The 18,454-nt window shown below is 44.0% G+C and overlaps 1 protein-coding gene across 5 annotated transcripts in view; it reads left to right on the top strand.

The window, feature by feature from the left end:
- The first annotated feature begins 703 nt into the window (after positions 1 to 703).
- The window catches only part of GPR141 (G protein-coupled receptor 141), a 43,070-nt gene continuing 25,319 nt past the window's right edge, over positions 704 to 18,454 (top strand). The window contains exons 1-3 of one of the 5 annotated variants that reach the window (XM_030204086.1): positions 704 to 790; positions 7,552 to 7,671; positions 16,358 to 16,438. The gene's annotated coding sequence lies outside the window, so the exon portion shown is untranslated. Of the gene's footprint in view, positions 791 to 5,112; positions 5,192 to 6,859; positions 6,933 to 7,238; positions 7,259 to 7,551; positions 7,672 to 16,357; positions 16,439 to 18,454 lie in introns of those variants that run through there. The other 4 variants (XM_030204049.1, XM_030204058.1, XM_030204068.1 and 1 more) reach the window with 4 other exon arrangements.

Here is an 18,454-nt window from a genome sequence, read left to right as displayed (position 1 = left end):
CTGCTGCTCTTTGTGATCTTGAGGAAGTCACTTAACTGTTCATTGCCTCAGGTACAAAGTTGGGGGCCCTTTAGCTAAAGGGTTTTCGTGTGGCAACCCGGAACTACCGCCGGACCAACGCAGCCACTAGCGGTAGTTCCACTTCAAGCATGCGCCATTTCTGGCGCTACGGAAAATAATTCTGTAATTTCTGGTGCTGCCCAGTTACCTCTGGGTTATCGTGGGAGCCCTTATCGCCACTTCAATGGGTGTTGGTAAAAGCTCTCCCCTGCTTGGCCACGCAGTAAGAATAATCTTACCTCATGATCATGCCTTTTTTTAGGGGCTTTTTACCCGCTGTGGTAGAAAGGGCTCTGGTACGTAGCAAAAATGGCTCCTGCCACTACCGCAGGGCCCTTTTTACCACAGCTTGGTAAAAGGACCCCTTAAGTAGATTGTAAGCCCTTTGGGGACAGGGAAATACCTACTGTACCTGAGACCCTGAGCTACTACTAAGTAAAGGAATGATCTAAATCCAAATAAATAGCATTCTGTTTCTTTGAACTGGAATCAGATCTATTTATGTATTAATGCTTTTTTTTTTTAATGACGTGTGAATTCAAACTGAAAGGCACATTCTGCTTTCTCTATTTCCAGTCTGTGTGCGTGTGGGCATACATGTGTGTTTACTGTGGTTGTTAGTTAATTTTCAGGAAGTGTTTGTACAGCTGCAGCATCTGACTTGACTGTACAGTCTTGCAGGCAGTAATTGGTGGACCTTGTAATCTTTTTGCTACAGAATACGGAGAAGGTAAGCATTCAAAATATTCTCTGAAATATTTTATGAGTGTGGATGCTGAAGTAGCTAGAATACAAGACGACTTTCTGAAAGGAAAACCATAGTGGTGGTCTTAAAACTGTCAGGTCAGATAATATTCATTTCAAATCAGAAACAATTCTAAGAACAAAATCCCAGACTGGGTACCTTGTGCCATAAATATCAATAAAGTCAATATTCACTCTTCAGTTTCAATGGATGTGATGTAGGAAAGGCGATGCGTTGAAGGATGAAGCAACACTGGGCCTTCAAGGCTGGGACAACAGGAGTATTTTATTGAAAAATGACCCGACACGGGCCGTGTTTCGGCGTTAAGTATCGCCTGCCTCAGGGGTCAGAGTTTAGTTGTAAATTATACACGATGCATAAATGTCCAATGCCTCTGAGAATAAAATAAAAAAACTTCTGAGCCAAGCTGTCCTGTCGAGAAGGGAAGCCACGGTCAACTCCTGTGTTAGCCATTCCTTTGATTAGGCATTGGACATTTATACATCTTGTATAATTTACAACTAAATTCTGACCCCTGAGGCAGGCGTTACTTAACGCCGAAACACGGCCCGTGTCGGGTCATTTTTCAATAAAATACTCCCATTGTCCCAGCCTTGAAGGCCCAGTGTTGCTTTTTTTGTGTGTATACTTTCTATGTATGCTGTATACCCTCTCTGTGTGTTTTGATGGATGAAGCCCCATTTAACAACAACCAGAACAAATCAGCAGGGCAATAAAACACAAGAACCAGTCCATAAAAGCGTTTAATATTCAGTTCATCAATAAAATGTCTGTGGTACAAATGGAACACCTGAAAAGACTCAACATGGCCTTATCGAAAGTTTATTTAAGTGTTTGGTGACACGTTTAAATACTGCATGACTCCTGACACAGGCACTGATTGCCAAAACACAGCCATGTCTTTTAGTTGTTCATGTGCCACAGACATTCATTGATGAACTGAGATTAAATGGTTTTGATGCTTTTATTAGACTGGTTTTTGTGTTTTATTGTTCTGCTGTTTTGTTCTGGGTGTGATGTAGGAAAGTCATGCTTATTTATTTCACCATTTGTTATCATATCAGTGGAGATCTCATGGCGATTTACAAGAAATTTCGAAAGGCAAGCAGACACAGAAACAAAGAGAACTACGTAAACATTTAGAATGGTATAGCAAAAAAACAAAAGGTAAAGGGTGGGGTTATGTTAACAATATTTCGCAAGGTTGATTGTAGAGGTCGCAGCAACCATTTGGTAAAGCCAGCTGCTAGGGGCAGGAGCAAAGGAGGTTTGCTCCTGCCCCCATCACCCCACTGGACCATCAGGGACTTCAGGTGTAGGGGGGGTGAGGATGGGAGGGGAGTATGAACCTGCAGGTGAGTGGGGGGAATCTTGTCTCATCGAGGGGTGAGATCGAAGGCAAATGGGTCAATTTTTTTCATGCAGGTCCCGGCCAATATTCAGCCGGGACTCGCATAACAGTCTTATGTAAGTCCTGGTTGAATATCAGTCGGGGTCGGGACCCACATAAGCTCCGGCAGCCAGCCCCACTTAAATTAGCACCAGATGCCTGGACATGGCTCAGCACTGAATATCCAGGACGAATTTATCTGGCGACGGTCAGCATTTAAATAAAATATTGAACCTCACTGGCTGGATATTGGCCTGATTATGTCCGTTAACTGGATGACCTCCACAAGTTCTGCCCACAGACTGCCATGGCACTGTCTGAGGCAGTCAGAGGAAATATTCATCAGCTGTATCTGGTTAGTGTGGCTGTATATCCCTCTCTCTGTCACTTATGCCTGCTAACTGGATTACTGCCTTCAAATATTAACCCGCTGGAATGGAATTTGGATTCGTGCTTGTTCTCTCTTTTCATACTTTCTTGAACACTCTGTCCATTCTTTGTTTGTTCAGACTTTGTGTAAGTGTGATATTTGCATGTAGATCTGCCAACTGAATGATCTGTTTCAGATGATGTATCACTAACTGCAGTAGTACCTTATATCCGATTAACAGGAACTTTCTTACACCATCCCTGAAACCCCAAGATACGAGAAGAACATGTATACAGTTCAAAAATTTTTTGAATTAGTGTTTATTACATTTTTTTATATTATACAGTCCATACAGTACAGAGCAGAAGTATGAAAGAACAATGTAAACAGAACAGTAACCCACCGGGTTTGACATACATAGCATGTTAGGGTTGATAATGTACAAGACTGACAATTGAGTCAACTGACTCTTTGCAAAGACCCATATATATATCTCGATAGAACCTAATGGTTCACTTAGCTCACCCATATATATTGTGTACAGGCAAATTAACAATCCCCATACAAAACTCTTCCATCTCCACTGCATGGACCCCACCACCCCTATCCCTCCCCCCCATCAACCCCCCCCCCCCCCCCCCCAGCTTCATCCCCAATGAGCAGAGTAGGTGGAAGTAGTGGAAGAAAAAGGAAGATCAACCAAAGGTGCAGTAAACAATGGCCAAAATACAGCTTATATAATAAGGACTATGTAAAACTCTGTGAGGGTCATCATTCTCAAAAAGCCTAAACTTCAACCCTATGCCAGTTCTGATAGTGCTCATGCTCCTTCCCCTTCAAGGCCAAGGTGACCTTATCAAACAATTTAAGTTCCCTAAGGGCTAGTTTCTATGTCAACAGGCTCGGCCCCCCACTATCCCTCCAAGTACAGGCAATACCCATTTTAGCTGCCAAAATCAATAAGTGGGCTACACCTGTTGGAAGTCCCTCCTCTGTATTGGGAGTGGAGGAGTAGCCTAGTGGTTAGAGCACCAGTCTTGATATCCAGAGGTGGCCAGTTCAAATTCCACTGCTACTCCTTGTGATCTTGGGCTAGTCACTTAACCCTCTATTGCCTCGGGTACAAAATTAGATAGTGAGCCCTCCAGGAACAAAGAAATACCCAGTGTACCTGGATGTAACTCACCTTGAGCTACTACTAAAAAAGGTGTGAGCAAAATCCAAATAAATAATATATGCAGTATTAGTTCCAATACACAAGCCTGTTTATTGTTTGCCCAGTTTTCTCCAGTCCACTCCTGCACTTTAACCTAAACAGTGCACCAGTATGTTTGAACCACCGAGCACTCCCACCATAAATGTTCCAAAGACCCTCTCTGCCCACATGTCTCCAACAGTAACCTGCATTCTTCATCCCAATCTTCTCTGCTTTTTCTGGAGTTCTGTCTATGTTCTATATAGGATTTGGAATTGGAGATGATTATATTTGGTGATATCTGGACATTTATGTGCATACCAGTACATCATCCACCAGGCATCCGCACCCAGCAAAGTATCCACCCAGCTGTCCCATTTCTCCTCAGCCCCAACCCTGTTACAGGAATGCAATGGAGATAGTTCTGCATATAGGCCTGAAAGTAACCTTTTTCTGGGCCCAGCTTTAAAGAAAACCATCTCTATCCTTGCCAGATCTCTGTGTAAGTTACTTTTTGCATCTTGCCCCAAGAGAAAGTCCCTTTCCTGGAAATCCTGATAAAAGGGAATCCCATACCCCAGAAGGTCTTGCAACTGAGAAAAAAGATCTCTGCAGGAAGTAATCCCTACGTCCTCCAACTTCTAGTGCAGGGAAGAAAAAGAATTCGTAGCCCAGGGTTGATGATCCTTAAGAAAACTGTAGGGTTGGTGTACCTCTCCACGCCACACCTTCCCTTTACCTACCACCAGACATCTACTGGAGGGGCAAAGAATACATGTCTGGTGAGCTCCCTACTTAGATCAAAGACAGAGTAGGGTGATAACTCTAATTTTTCCAAGGGCACCCACCACACCAACTGAGACTCAAACTGTTGCTCCCGCAGAGCCTTCAAGACAGCAGCCTGGTAATATCGTTTCGGATTTGGCATGCCCACCCCACCTAGCTCCTTAGGGTACTGCTACTGCTAAATTTTCCAACCCTCGTTAGGCCTCTGATTCCCCCAAACAAAAGATCTTAGCATCTGTGAGCAGGATAGCAGAAGTACTACATTAGACAAGTGGAGGAGGAAGCAGGAGGAGAGTTTTCCTCCCAGGGAAAGGGACCACAAGTCCTAGATTCCCCCTGGAAGAAAAGATCACCCCCTGGTGGAAAGGAGCTCAGTAAGAAATCAATATAGGAGAGAGAACTGCAGTCCCCAGAAACCACCAGGGCAAGGTAAAACCCATGACTCACAGGAAGCAGAGGGGGGAGGGGAATGATTGGGAAATGAGTTCCGATCAAAGTGATGAGCAACAGCTGCATGAGGCAGGGGCGGAAGAAGCTATGGAGTGGGATGAGAATGAAGGGGATAGGCAGAAGGAGGAGGAGGTAGAGTTGATGGATGTCTCTGCTCTAGCCTCTAAAAGAAAGGTAAAAGCTTTATGGGGGAGGTTATTGCCAGACCTTTGTAAAAAGGGGGAAGAAGGGATAATAAAGTTTGGAAGGAGGTTGTGGAAGAGCTTTACTATCAAGCTATCTAAACAAACAGACTGTAAGGAGTACTGCTAGGAGATTGGACTGCAATAAGGGAACCAAGGGACAGGCTACAGGGGTTTGAATGTCAAGATTACTGTGGTGCCTGAAAACTCTGTGTGCAGCAGTATTGGGCGTTAACTGTTACTTTAAACCAGGAGAGGAGGAATGAAGCTGTGTTAGCACTACCAACGTGGAGCAGGGTTGTGTCAAGTGGTTTTCTGGAAATAAACTGATTAAAGAAAAATTTACTTGGAGAATCTGTCAGTGCCTTCTGGTTTTGTTACCGAACCCTGATAAAGACATGTATGTATGCACCTTAATGCAACGACGTTTGTACTCTGTTACTCGGAAATGGCAACCACCATTACGGCAAATGTAAGCCACATTGAGCCTGCAAATCGGTGGGAAAATGTGGGATACAAATGCTACAAAATAAATAAAAAAATAAATAAAGGACAGATGGCACGAAGAAAGGAAGGGAGCGGTAACCTCACTAGTTTCCTCTATTATTGTGGAGTAAGCAAGCTAAGAAGGCCTTCTGATCACAGCATAGGACTCTGGCTATTCCTCAGGGAAGCAAGCCAAGCAGGAGTCACCCGGGCCCCAACCAAAAAGGAGACCCGAGGATGGCACATCTTATCCCATTTTTTAAAATTGCTTATTCAGAAGCACCCCTAGAACTCCCCAGGGCAGGTCAAAATCCCAGGCTACAGTGGCACAAAATGAGGGAGTACAGTGAAGGAGTCATGGAGCGAAGTTAATCACACCTGCCCTGCACAGAGACTCTACTGGAAGTCAGTTCTAATTTTTCTTTTCTTTTCTTTTTTTTTGACACAGCAATTTCTTCCTGCTCCTTTGTACTTCATGCTCAGATTGGAGCCAGGCTGGGATCTGGCACCATGAGCCTCCATTCAAAATTACCTAGGATTGTTTCACCCTTATTTTATATTCCCCTCCCCATCCACCCCCTCAATATATCTGTTTCTGGTAATTGCAGAGACTATCCTGTGACTGGAACCCTGCAATCATGGTCCCTGAATCCTGCAACTAGGTATAATGCCTTTCTCCACAGGGGCTATGGATGGCCCTCTACAGCACCCCCTGCCCCAGTGGACTCAGATTGAACTGGAAACCTGTCACATACCAGTGTATAGTCACTGCTTTTTATTTGGCATTTATCATAGGAGCTATTGTGCTATTTAAGTTGGAATAAGTGCTACTGTTCTCCCTCTCCCCCAAGATCTTTTTATATAAAAGCTGATCCCTAAAGAAAGGGGAGCAGTGCAGTGAGGACTTCTGGTGTGCGTGCTCATTTAGGATTTGCAGAACTAGGTGCTATTGCTGGTGTACTTGAGTTCACTGCCACACAGTAAATTATAGGATGGGGAAATAGTGCAGTGCAATATCTGTTGTGCAGCAGCATTCAGGAAAGCTTTTTAGGAACTTCAGCCCTGCCTTGTTACAAAAGGAAATTGCCAAATTTAGTGTAATCCCTAGTTACTTTTCAGAACAGTATCATCTAGTCAACCATAATCAGAGTTTTAATGTTGCATGGTCTGGATGAATGGAGCTTGTTCAGATTACAAACCTTCGAAAGCTAATCAAGAAATGTATTAAGTTATGTCCAATAAAAAAGGTATCATCTTATTTTCTTTTCCATGTTTTATTTTGTTTGATTTCTATTGATAACCTTTAAGAGTGGACTAACATGGCTACCACACCTCTCTACTAAACGAGAGTGTGAAATTGGATGGAGAGCAGATGTGCAGAGGGACACCTGCCTGTATAAGTTTTAGAAAGTCTATGAGATGGATTAGAAACAGTTCCACTGAACTGTGTCACCAGAAAGCTAAATATTTGAGCTGTGCATTTCCTTAGTTGAGCACTGCTAACTCCTAAGGAGAACCATGCCATATACTAGTGGATTCTTGCTCCAGGAGAAGGAAAAATACAAAGCTTTATGTGAGTACTATGCACATAATAAGAATATTCAGAGATACTGCATATGAGGATAAGTGCCAATGAGAAAGAAGCATAGTTGTATAGATTCATAAGCAATAACTTTTCAGAATGAATGGGGATGGTAAACCCAACAAACACAAAACCTTTCTAGATATAGTGAAGGAGTTTGATCAGTCGTGGAGGTGTAAAAGCATCTATGAATGGATTTCATTATGCATTAACCTCAGTCTGTTTCTTCTGTGGCTGGCTGTGAGTTCATTTAATATTAAATAAGACTTTGGACCTCATTTCAGACCATGACATCTTTTGCTGAAGTACACACATACTGAAGCACAGTGAGATGGGAGACAACGTAGAGAGAACACCGAAGGTTTCAGAAACAAATCTTTGTAACTGGAGCAGCCGAACTCACAGTAAGCAGGAAACTATATTATACTACTATACTAGAGATGATAAAATGTGGGTTCAAGGAGCCCTCAGGAACCATTTATAGTAGTAGAACTGGTACATAGGTTTATCTGATAAAGGAAGATTATGATACAGTAGGCACGGAGACAACTTTGTTTCATAAACAGGAGTGGAGCAGTGGCCTAGTGGTTAGAGCACTGGTCTTGCAATCCAGAGGTGGCTGGTTCAAATCACACTGCTGCTCCTTGTGATCTTGGGCAAGTCACTTAACCCTCCATTGCCTCAGGTACAGACTTAGATTGTGAGCCCTCCTGGGACAGAGAACTATCCAATGTACCTGAATGTAACTCACCGTAATGTGAACAAAATCTAAATAAATAAATCACAGATGTTGTTCACATCCAGCTACTCTACATAATGACCCCCAATGGCTGCTTTTAGCATCACAATATGCTTGTGATGCTAAAAGCAGCCATTGGGGGCACTCAGAATTGGGCTTAAATTTGAAGATGAAGGCCCACCACAGCAATGATCCTGAAAGAGAATATAAGAAACGCCAAAGAGGAAAAAACAAATTCTGATAAGGAAATCCATAGTGTAGAACTGAGACATGGTCTCTGGGAAATGAAGGTTCAGTGTGTTCTGGGTGCCATAGTTTGCAGTGAGGAGCAAATGATTCATAGATTAACTGGAGAAATATGAAGGAAGTGTACACTGCATTTGATTGTGTACCTAGATGTAAATGATTTAATAATGGGCAAGATAGTCATTCAACAGCAGTTCAAGCAGTCAAAAAAAGGTTTAGGCAAGTAGCTATTTGCATACAACAGATATAGGCTGAATGGCACAGAGAAGGGGGTCTTGGGTATACTGGAGACTGGGAATGCATCTGGAAGAATAAAGATTTATACAGAATATGGATGTGCAGCTTTGTTTGAGGTGGATCCCCTCGGGCACTGGTTTCTGCAATTATGATTGTCCCCTGCTTGAAGATTTTCTGAGGCACCACCACTTTTGTACCTTTCCTGGGTTCTGGACCATCAAGTCAGGGTTTGGGTCAGCCTTCGTTCTCCATATTCATTCTTCAAGAAACATTCCTAATTTTTCTTTAACAAGGGATCTTCTTCCAGTGTCGGGCCAGTGGGGTGATTACATAAAGGTACCCGAGATATTTTCTCTTTATGAAAGCCCTTTTCTGTAGGCACCCATAGTTGTCTGAAATTTCAGTCTTCCTCCTAGTGAGATTATTGCCATAGTTTAGGTAATTGAGTTCATAGCTTCTCGAAGTCTAGGTAATCTCAACCCAGGATGACTGGATATGGGAAAGTAGGAAGCACTCCTATGTCCAGGTTGATTTGGTTGTCCCCTATTTACAACATGACCTGGGTTATCAGGTACTGCCATTGGTCCCCATGGACACACATGAAACATTAAATGCTCATAATGAGTCCCATGTGGAAATCCCTCTGAACACGAGTCCTGACATTTCCTGCATCTATGAGGGCTTAGGTAGGATACCCTCCCAACTCCATTCGAAGTATGAACTTCTAACCTTTTGAGCCTTGACCATACACAAAATTACAGGTAAGGGACAGTCCCCAATTATTTACTGGATACTCCCTTGCAAAACGGCCTTTGTCCCCACAATCAATGCAGTCCATGGCCCGAGATGGTTTGAGGCTGATAGGTAGACATAGGCCTTCCTCTAGAGAAAGATTCAAATTCTGATGTATCTGCTGCCACATAGAGTATTTAAGCTATTTAGGAACTGTTCAACAATATCATCTTGGCTGTCTGAAGGCTAGTCCAAGCTACTTGCTTCAACCTGTAGAACAAATTGCTGGAACTTTTCTGGTACTGCAGAGTTTTCCATTGAAACTGCTGCTGCTAAGCTTCTGGGCTACACTCTGATCACTCCAGAATTGTTATTTAAATCTCTGCATATGAGGTTCTTCCATCAGGGTTTGCAGCTTGAAAAGCAGTTTGGTTACTGCCAGTTAGTTGCCTAAATAGGAAGTCCATGTCTCTTCTGGCCAATCTACTAAATGGGCATTTCACTCAAACTTTACTAAAAAATAGTCTGTGGGTCACCTTGAGCTTAACTGGTGCCAGCTGGTTTAGCTGAGCACATAGCACTGCTTGAGATACCTGAACCCATGGAGCTCTAGAGCTTTTTGAAAGGCTTGCTGTTGCCTGCAATGTGTCTGCACAACCTTTTTCTGCTGCTGAATTAATCTCTCCATTCTGGCCTACTCCAGCCCTGAGCTCAAATAGATGCAGCATTGTCAATAACAGCCACATACACCTACCTGGGAGTGGAGGGAGAAGCCTAGTGGTTAGAAAACCAGTCTTAACATCCAGAGGTGGCTGGTTCAAATCCCATTGTTGCTACTTGTGATCTTGGGCAGGTCACTTAACCCTCCATTGCCTTAAGTACAAAATTAGATTGTGAACCCTCCAGCGACAGAGAAATACGCCATGTACCTGACTGTAACTCACCTTGAGCTACCACTGAAAAAGGTGTGAGCAAAATCTAAATAAATACAGAAACTTGTCTGTTTGGCTCTACTTTCACTTCTTCTGGTCCCTCTCTAGGCAAGGCTACTCCCTTTAGTCCTACTACACATCTTTGCACTGTAATGAGGCAGAAAGCCCTTGCCACAGTAGTGGGTCTGTGGCCTTTATTCAGGAGATGCAGATCCCATGGCTGACATCATATGTGATAGGAGGAGGTACGTTCCCATCTCTTCTTTGTGGGAAGGCAAGAGTTTATCTGTCCTGCTTCTGGACTGGACCAGCATTGGGATATTATTTGTGATATCCATGTTCTAGATTCCAACCAGCCAGCTTGCCATATTCCAGCTGGCCTGGGCCCTTGCTGTCTGTATTGTTCATGCTTTCCATGCTTCCTTGTCTATGCTCTGGATTCCAGATGGCACTGTTTCCTGCTTCCTTTGTCTGTGCTTCTGATTTCATGGTCCAGCTGGTTGTGTATTCCTATTATCACTGGTTTCCTTGTCTATGTTCCTGTTATCTCTAGATTTCTTGTTTAGTGTTTTATTTTTGGATTCAGGCCAAGGATGAGTGAAAGGAACCTGCCCATTATATCAAAGACTGATATAAAATAGCCAATGTACTGTTAAGGCTGAAGTGAAGAGTAAACTTGCTTTGACTTTGCTGTGGTATGTACTCTGTTCCTTGTATCTTTTTTCCTTTCAAAGGAATCAATAAAGGCAACTAATTGTAAATCATCTGCATAAAAATAACAACTGTTACTATAGTCTTGATTAGAGTTGCTAGAGGTATCAAAAAAAAATGTTAAATAAAGTGGAAGCTAGAATTGATCCCCAAGGTACCCCACTTCTAATGGGCATCACATTTGACAGGTATCCCTCCACTGAATTACAAATGATCTTTCAGAAATGATTTAAGTGAGCATGACATTTTGAATACCAGACTCAAAAAGCCTTTGGTCCAGAAGATCATGATTGATTATATCAAAGACTGTACTCATATACAAAGAAACTAAAATAGCCTCTCAACTTTGGTCATTTGTTAGGCCCAAAAAAAGTGTGTGGAGGAGTGGCCTAATGGTTAGTGCAGAGGACTGACAACCTAGGGAGCTGGGTTCAGTTCTCACTGCAAGCTCCTTGTAACTCTGGGCAAGTCACTTAACCCTCCATTGCCCCAGGTACAAAAAAAGGACCTCTATATGTAAACTGCTTTGATTCTAATCACAGAAAGGCAGTACATCTAATCCTTGTCCCTTACAGAGGAAGGTGTGCTCAAAGTTCATCCTACTGGTGGAGCAACATGGATTTTCATCTCTTAGGCTTGTCTCTCATGAAAGTAGAGATCAGGATTAATGCATCACAAGTGTGAGAAAGGGCTTAAAGAGTGTATTAGAGAAACTTCAGATGAGTGTGACTCTCTTTCCTTATGAGTGAGACTTGGCATCTCTGCCAGTGATCACCACATGGTGTGATTCAATATTAGATTCAGACCTGAATTGAACATATGCATTAGGCTGCTGGAATTTAGGATTGCTGCCTCCAAGATGATGAGTAACTGTGCATAGGAATTCTTATCAGACATATAGGGTACAGAAGGATAATAAAAGAGCTTATAGAAAGAACAATATACCTTTGTTTAATGCTGTCATAGAATGCCTAACCACTCACCTGGGGCTACCCCGCAGACACTTAGAGAGTGGAACCCCCGCACAGCTCAGGTTCATCTGCACCTGCCGTTTGTGCTCTACACTAGCACCCTCCTCCCACCGACTGGGTCCCAATTGCCTCTGGGCGAGTCTCCCACTCTCAAATTATCCTCATTGATTTCTAGGTTACTGGGGCCATACTCCCAGTGGACCCATAGTTCCTAGAAAGCACACACAGACCCAACACACAAACCACCAGGATTTTTAGTCAGTCCAGACAAGCAGAGGCAATAAACTAAAAATGTTTGTCATGATTAAATTAGAACAATGAACAGAAAAGGTGCAATCAGCAAACAGTAACAAGTAACTGAATATGGATCAATTATAAGACAATCTAAACGTTTATTCACTTCCTGAATAGTGTCTGGAGAATACAGGAAATATACCTGCTCACCATAGGCGCCTGGTATAAGAGGCTTGTGGAGGCTATGCCTCCCCAGCCACAGCAGGATGGATCAGCTGTTTCTATAGAAATGCTAAATAGTATTAGTAGTAGTTCTCCTGCGAGTCCTGCTGCTCTGGGGGGGGTTTAAATAGCAGCAGCTGTGTGAAAGCAGTCTCTAGCCTTGTGTATAACCAGTTGTAATTTGATTATCTTATTGCTGGGAGAGCAGAGCAGGGGGGTTGGCTGGAGGTGTCCTGGGTTGCCAGCAGTGGCGTAGCCAGAAGTCAATTTTTGGGTGGGCCAACATGTTGGATGGGTGGGCACTAGACAGTGGTTTGCTGGTAAATGTTAACAACAGGCTCTCTCCCCGGTCCACCTCTGCGCCCCCCCCCCCCCCCATCCACCTCCCCTCAAAATTGCAGAGCTGGCTATAGCCGGGGAGAGAGCCTGGGGGGGGGGGGGGGAGGCAATGCATTACTCTCTCCAGGAAAAAAAAATTAAATGATCCCAGGTTCCAATCTAATTCATGTTTAATGTGGGATAATATGCCATAAATAAGTAAATAAATAAATATAAACTTTTAATGTGAGCACCTGATTCTCAAAGTGGACATATTCCAAACACTATAATGAAAATAAAATTATCTTTTCTACCTTTGTTGTCTGGTGACTTTGTTTTTCTGATCATGCTGGCCCAGTATCTGATTCTGCTGCTATCTGTCCTCTTAACTCCGTTTCCAGGGCTTTCTTTCCATTTATTTATTTACTTTCCTCCTTTCTTCTTAATTTCTTGCTCTACATCCGTAAGTAAAAGCTGGGTCCTCCGCAGACTTGACTGTCCAGTGGATCCAGTTTCTGCCTACTTTCTCCATCCATGTGCAGTTTTTCTCCTTTCTTCCTTTTCCCTCATATCACCTCCTTCCTCTCTCTTCCCTCCCCTCCATCCATGTCAGCATTTCTTCTCTCTCCCTTCTCCTCCATCCATGTGCATCTCCTTCCTCTCTTCCCTTCCTTCCCCTCCATCCATGTCCAACAATTCTCTCCCTGCCCTCCCCTCCATCCACCCATGTCCAGCAACCATCCTCTCTCCACTGCCCTTCCCTCCATCCATGTCCAGCAACTCTCCTCTCCCCTGCCCTGCCCTCTATCCACCCATGTCCAGCAACTCCCCTGCCCTCCATCCATCTATCCATCCATATCCAGCAATTCTCCTCTCTCCCCTGCCTCCCTCCATCCATCCATATCCAGAAATTCTCCTCTCTCCCCTGCCCTCCCCTCCATGTCCAGCAATTTCTCCTCTCTCCCTGGTCCTTGTCCTCCAATCCATGTCCATTGATGCTCCCCTCTCCCCTTTGACCATCTCCCTCTCATTCCCTCTCCAGCACTCCCATTCCCCCCTCTGTCTCTCCCTTACCCAGTCTCCTAAATTCCTCCCCCATCTTTCACCCACTTCATTAGTCCCCCATTCCCCATACTCTGTACTTACCACCCCTCCCAGTCCCATCTATCTCCTGCTCCTTCCTTCTGCTCACCACCCCTCCCAGACCCATCCTTCCCTCTGCTCACCAACCCTCCCAGTCCCATCCATCTTCTGCTCCTTCTCTCAGCTCACCACCCCTCCCAGTCCCATCCTTCCCTCTGCTCATCACCCTCTGCTGAATAAAGAAGACAACGTGGATGCAGGCAGCACAGCAGCTCACTGGTTTGCTTGCTGTGTTTTAAGTGAATGGCGACGGCTGCGCAGGGGAGTAGAAACAGAGATTTTAAATGGCTTCCTTCTGTAGTCGCAGCTGCGAACTGGCGAGCTGCGGCACTAAAAGCATAAAGCAGCGAAGCTCTTCGATTCCGTCCTTTGCTTTCCGTTTCCTGCCCTCTCAGCGTCCCGCCCGCCCGAAAGGAAATGACATCAGAGGAAGGCGGGACGCTGAGAGGGCAGGAAACGGAAAGCGAAGGACGGAATCGAAGAGCTTGGCTGCTTTATGCTTTTAGTGCCACCGCTGCTGCGAGTCTAGAGAGATCAGCTGGGTGGGCGGGCCTGAGCTGAAATTGGGTGGGCCTGGGCCCACCCAGGCCCCCCCGTAGCTACACCCCTGGTTGCCAGGGAGATATTTAACTAGGATCATAGATTCCTGCACATGAGCAGTTCACACCAAAGAGACTTGCACTGACCCCTGAAATTTTAAAAGTGCTAAAATAAGTTTTAAAAGTATTTGCATTAAATCTAATTGCAGAATTTAGGTGCTAGGAAGTGGGATTGGTATGCTATGTACTCAAATTTGCTCAAGCCATATGCAAATTAGTCCGTTTTTGGGAGGTTCTCATTTGCATATTTATGGGTAAAATTGTTGGAAATGTTTACAGCCTTAATGCTAGGGCATGGCTCTGATCAAAAATGTGAACTTTGATCCAAAAACGAAGGGTTTAGCTAGTGTTTTTGACTAAAAATTCCCATTAGAGTGTCTGTATGTGAATCTGCATTCAAATAGAGTGCTCTGATTGGATGAGCAGCTCCTGTTAGAAAATCTGCCCGGGAACAGAGAGGAGAGGAGAGAATCAATGGGTGAGTGGGTGGGTGTGGATGGCTGGAGGGGGGCAGGGGAGAGGAGAGAATCAATGGGTGGGTATGGATGGCTGGAGGGGGGGGGGGCAGGGGAGCGAGGACAAGAAATGAAGAAGAAAGGCAGAAAGTAAAGAAATAAATGGAAAGGAAGCCCTGGAAACGGAGTTAAGAGGACAGATAGCAGCAGAATCAGATACTGGGCCAGCATGATCAGAAAAACAAAGTCACCAGACAACAAAGGTAGAAAAGATAATTTTATTTTCATTATAGTGTTTGGAATATGTCCACTTTGAGAATCAGGTGCTCAACATTAAATGTTTATATTTATTTATTTATGTATGGCATTTTATCCCAAATTAAACATGAATTAGGATGTATTGTGGCTCTACATGAGAATTGTGATATTATGATCCTTGTTTAATATTGTTGACGGTCTGCATTTTCTGTATGGGTGGTATATTGGTGTATTAGGTTCTGCCCAGTGTAATATTTATGGTACAGTAAGGTTCTAAGTGTGTTTTTGCACAAAGTTGTGCATAGTGTTTTGTAGTTGAGCGATTGTGGTTAGTATATGCTTTGAGCAACCACTTTATTCTTTGACATATGATACATATCTAATATCTAAATTTAATAAAAGGTATTAATTGTGACTTTAGCCTCCCCAAACAGTTGGGCCACCGACCGCCTATGCTGCTCACAGGTTATCAAATATAACTGTTTTCCCTCTTCCCTTCCCTTCATGTTCAGCTTGTCTCCCTCTTCCCTTCCCTTTATGCTCAGCCTGTCTCTCCTTTTCCCTTTCCTTTATGTGTAGCATGTTTCCCCTCTTCCCTTTCCTTTATGTGCAACATTTCACTCAGTTTTGTTTCTCCTCCTCCTTTCCCCACAGGTCCTGGCACCTCTCTCCTCCCACCCCAAGTCCAGCATCTCTTTCCCTCTCCATGCCCCCTCTCTTCCTCACCCATGTTATTGGATCTCTCTCTTCCCTAACTTACCTCCCTCCTTCCTTGCCTCCCCCGATGCAGCAATTCTCTCCCCCCTTGCCCCCTCACTGCAGCATCTCTTTCCCTCCTTCCCCCCCTGATGCAGCACCACTCTCCCTCCTTCCCCCCTGATGCAGCACCACTCTCCCTCCTTTCCCCATGCAGAATTGCTCTCCCTCTCATGCTTCCCCAGTCCAGGACCTCTCCCTCATTCTCACACTTCCCCAGCACCAATCCAGCACCTCTCCCTCATTCTTACACTCCCCCAGCTCCAGTCCAGTACCTCTCCCTCATTCTCACACTCCCCCAGCACCAGTCCAGTACCTCTCCCTCATTCTCACACTCCCCTAGCCCCAGTCCAACACCTCTCTCTCTCATTCTCACACCCCCCAGACCCCAGTCCAGCACCTCTCCCCCATTCTTGCACTCTCCATCCCCGTGTCCCACCTTCTAACTTGTCTCTGAGGTCGCCTATGACAGGCCTCGCATTTTCCCTTCTGCAGTGTCCTGCCCCCTTCTGACACAATGCCCTGTATATTTTCCAGTGAGGAGGGACCCAGTCAAGGGAGAGAAGTTGTGTCAGAGGGGATGGAGCATCAGAGAAGAAAAGCCACAGGGGACCTCAGGTATGAGTTTGAAGTTAGGATAGGGAGAGATTGTGGGGGAAGGTGCCAGATAGCGGATGGGGAGATATGTTGGACCAGGGAGAGTGGGAGAGATGGCAAACTGTGGGGAGGTGACTGGTCCCTGAATGCATGTGAAGAAAGGTGTTCGGCGTGTGAGGAAAGCTGGCTGCGTGCAACTTGGTATCTCTGTGTAGGGGATCACAGTGGCACACTGGTTGAAAAAAGCTGATTTATATGATCATATATCTATTGTTGTGAATAACTTGCAGCAACACACAATTTCAAATCTCTTGGGTACAAGTGACATATCTACATAAAAAATGTGATAATTCTCTCTGCTGTAGCCCATAGATCCTGTGCAAACCTACACAGGTGCCACCTATGAAAATGTATGCATTTTTGCCCACATCCTCTCCAACACAACAGACTAGAGTTGCTAAATTCAGAGAAGAAGGAAAACTTGATAAGTGCCATCTAATAATCTGTTCCTTTTCTGCAACAAATAGAAATACTGCATGTTTCTTACATATTCATTGCCAATTCTCTGGCCTCAAATCCAGCGGAAGTTCTTAGTTCCTTTTTAGGTAAAGAGACAGGAGAGCTAACTCCAACATCTCTTCTAATCATTTCCTGATGCAGCATTTTAGTTGTTTAACTGTATGTCTTGGATAGATAAGAAAATTATCAAAATGAATAGGTCTTGTCTAATAGTGAGTAGCGGTAGCAAGTGAAATTCTAGGGAGAACTCATACTTAAGATGAATATTCTGCCCAAATGTCGAATGAAGCTAATGGGTTGATATTCAGCGGTACTTACCCATGTAGGAGCAGCTCCTCCTGCCTGGTTTAGTGCTGCTCACTGAATCCATCCCCAGATTTTCAGTGGCATTATCTGTAAGTATGCACTCTGAAAATTGCCCACCCTGTATGTGAGTAACAGTGAGCATTACTCCACACTGTACGTAATTTTACCAGCATTTTCTTGGAGGCATTTCCGGAGTGGGGTTACACTGGTGGTGGGGGGGGGGGGGGGGGTGCAACAATGTGCTTAGTTTTTTATTTTCAAAACTGGAGTTCTTTTGCCCCCCCCCCCCAAGAAAAAAGTGTCTGCAGAAAAGGTAGGTTTAAATTTCTTGGGATATTTTCCTTGGAACAATTTTCATATGGAATATATGCACATACTTTCTTCTCTTAGGGGTCCTTTTGCGAAGGTGTGCCTTAGTAAAAAGACCCCTTATTTTGCATTTTATAAATTCAATCCAAGCAGCAGCTTAAAAAGAAAGGTACATTTCAGAAGTTTTTATTTTTTTGTAATAAAAATAACACACAGAAAGGAAAAAAAAAATCAGTGCTTTCCACAAGACAAAGGGGAACAAGGAAAGCCCTGAGAGCTGAACAAAATAAAAGGAGGGTTCTGTCCCCCAATCAATAACATTTTAATTAGAAACTCAACCTGGCCGCTGAATCCTTCCAAATCTCCTAGCAGTATCAGCTCTGACTTTGGCATATCTATGAGCATCCTTAACTGAGTGGATTCCAAAATGAAATATTTAACATCAAACAATGCTATTAAACATTTTAAAACGAAAAGACAAAAAAAAAAAAAAACATCTGCCTCCCCTCCAAAAAAAGAGCACCTCCTGATACATAATGAGAAATTGTTTCTCCTTTCCAGCATTAAGGGAAAATCTTTATTTTGAACCCAGTGATGAAAGATTGCCAATTTTGAAAATACAGGCATAGTAAATGGTCCCTATCTTATGGGAACTAAAGAGCTACATGGGAATGGGGATTGCGAGAATTCCACAGAACCTGCAAGACTCCCACAGGATTCCCGAGGAGATGGAAGAAGTTGCTATGGGATTCCTACAGAAGTGTAGTAAAAATCTCTGGTGAGTCCAGAATGAGGCTTGGAATGCCCAGAGAGGCAGCCAGAACATTAGACTGAGGTTTGGGAGACTCATTAGTTGAATAGTGAATACCTTCCCAAAAAAAAAAACACAGGAGCATAGGCAGT

This window comes from Microcaecilia unicolor, chromosome 1 (assembly GCF_901765095.1).
Source record: "Microcaecilia unicolor chromosome 1, aMicUni1.1, whole genome shotgun sequence".
In the NCBI taxonomy this organism is placed as follows: Eukaryota; Metazoa; Chordata; class Amphibia; order Gymnophiona; family Siphonopidae; genus Microcaecilia; species Microcaecilia unicolor.
Note: the sequence above shows the minus strand (reverse complement) of the source record. Positions and strands in the feature narration are given on the sequence as shown.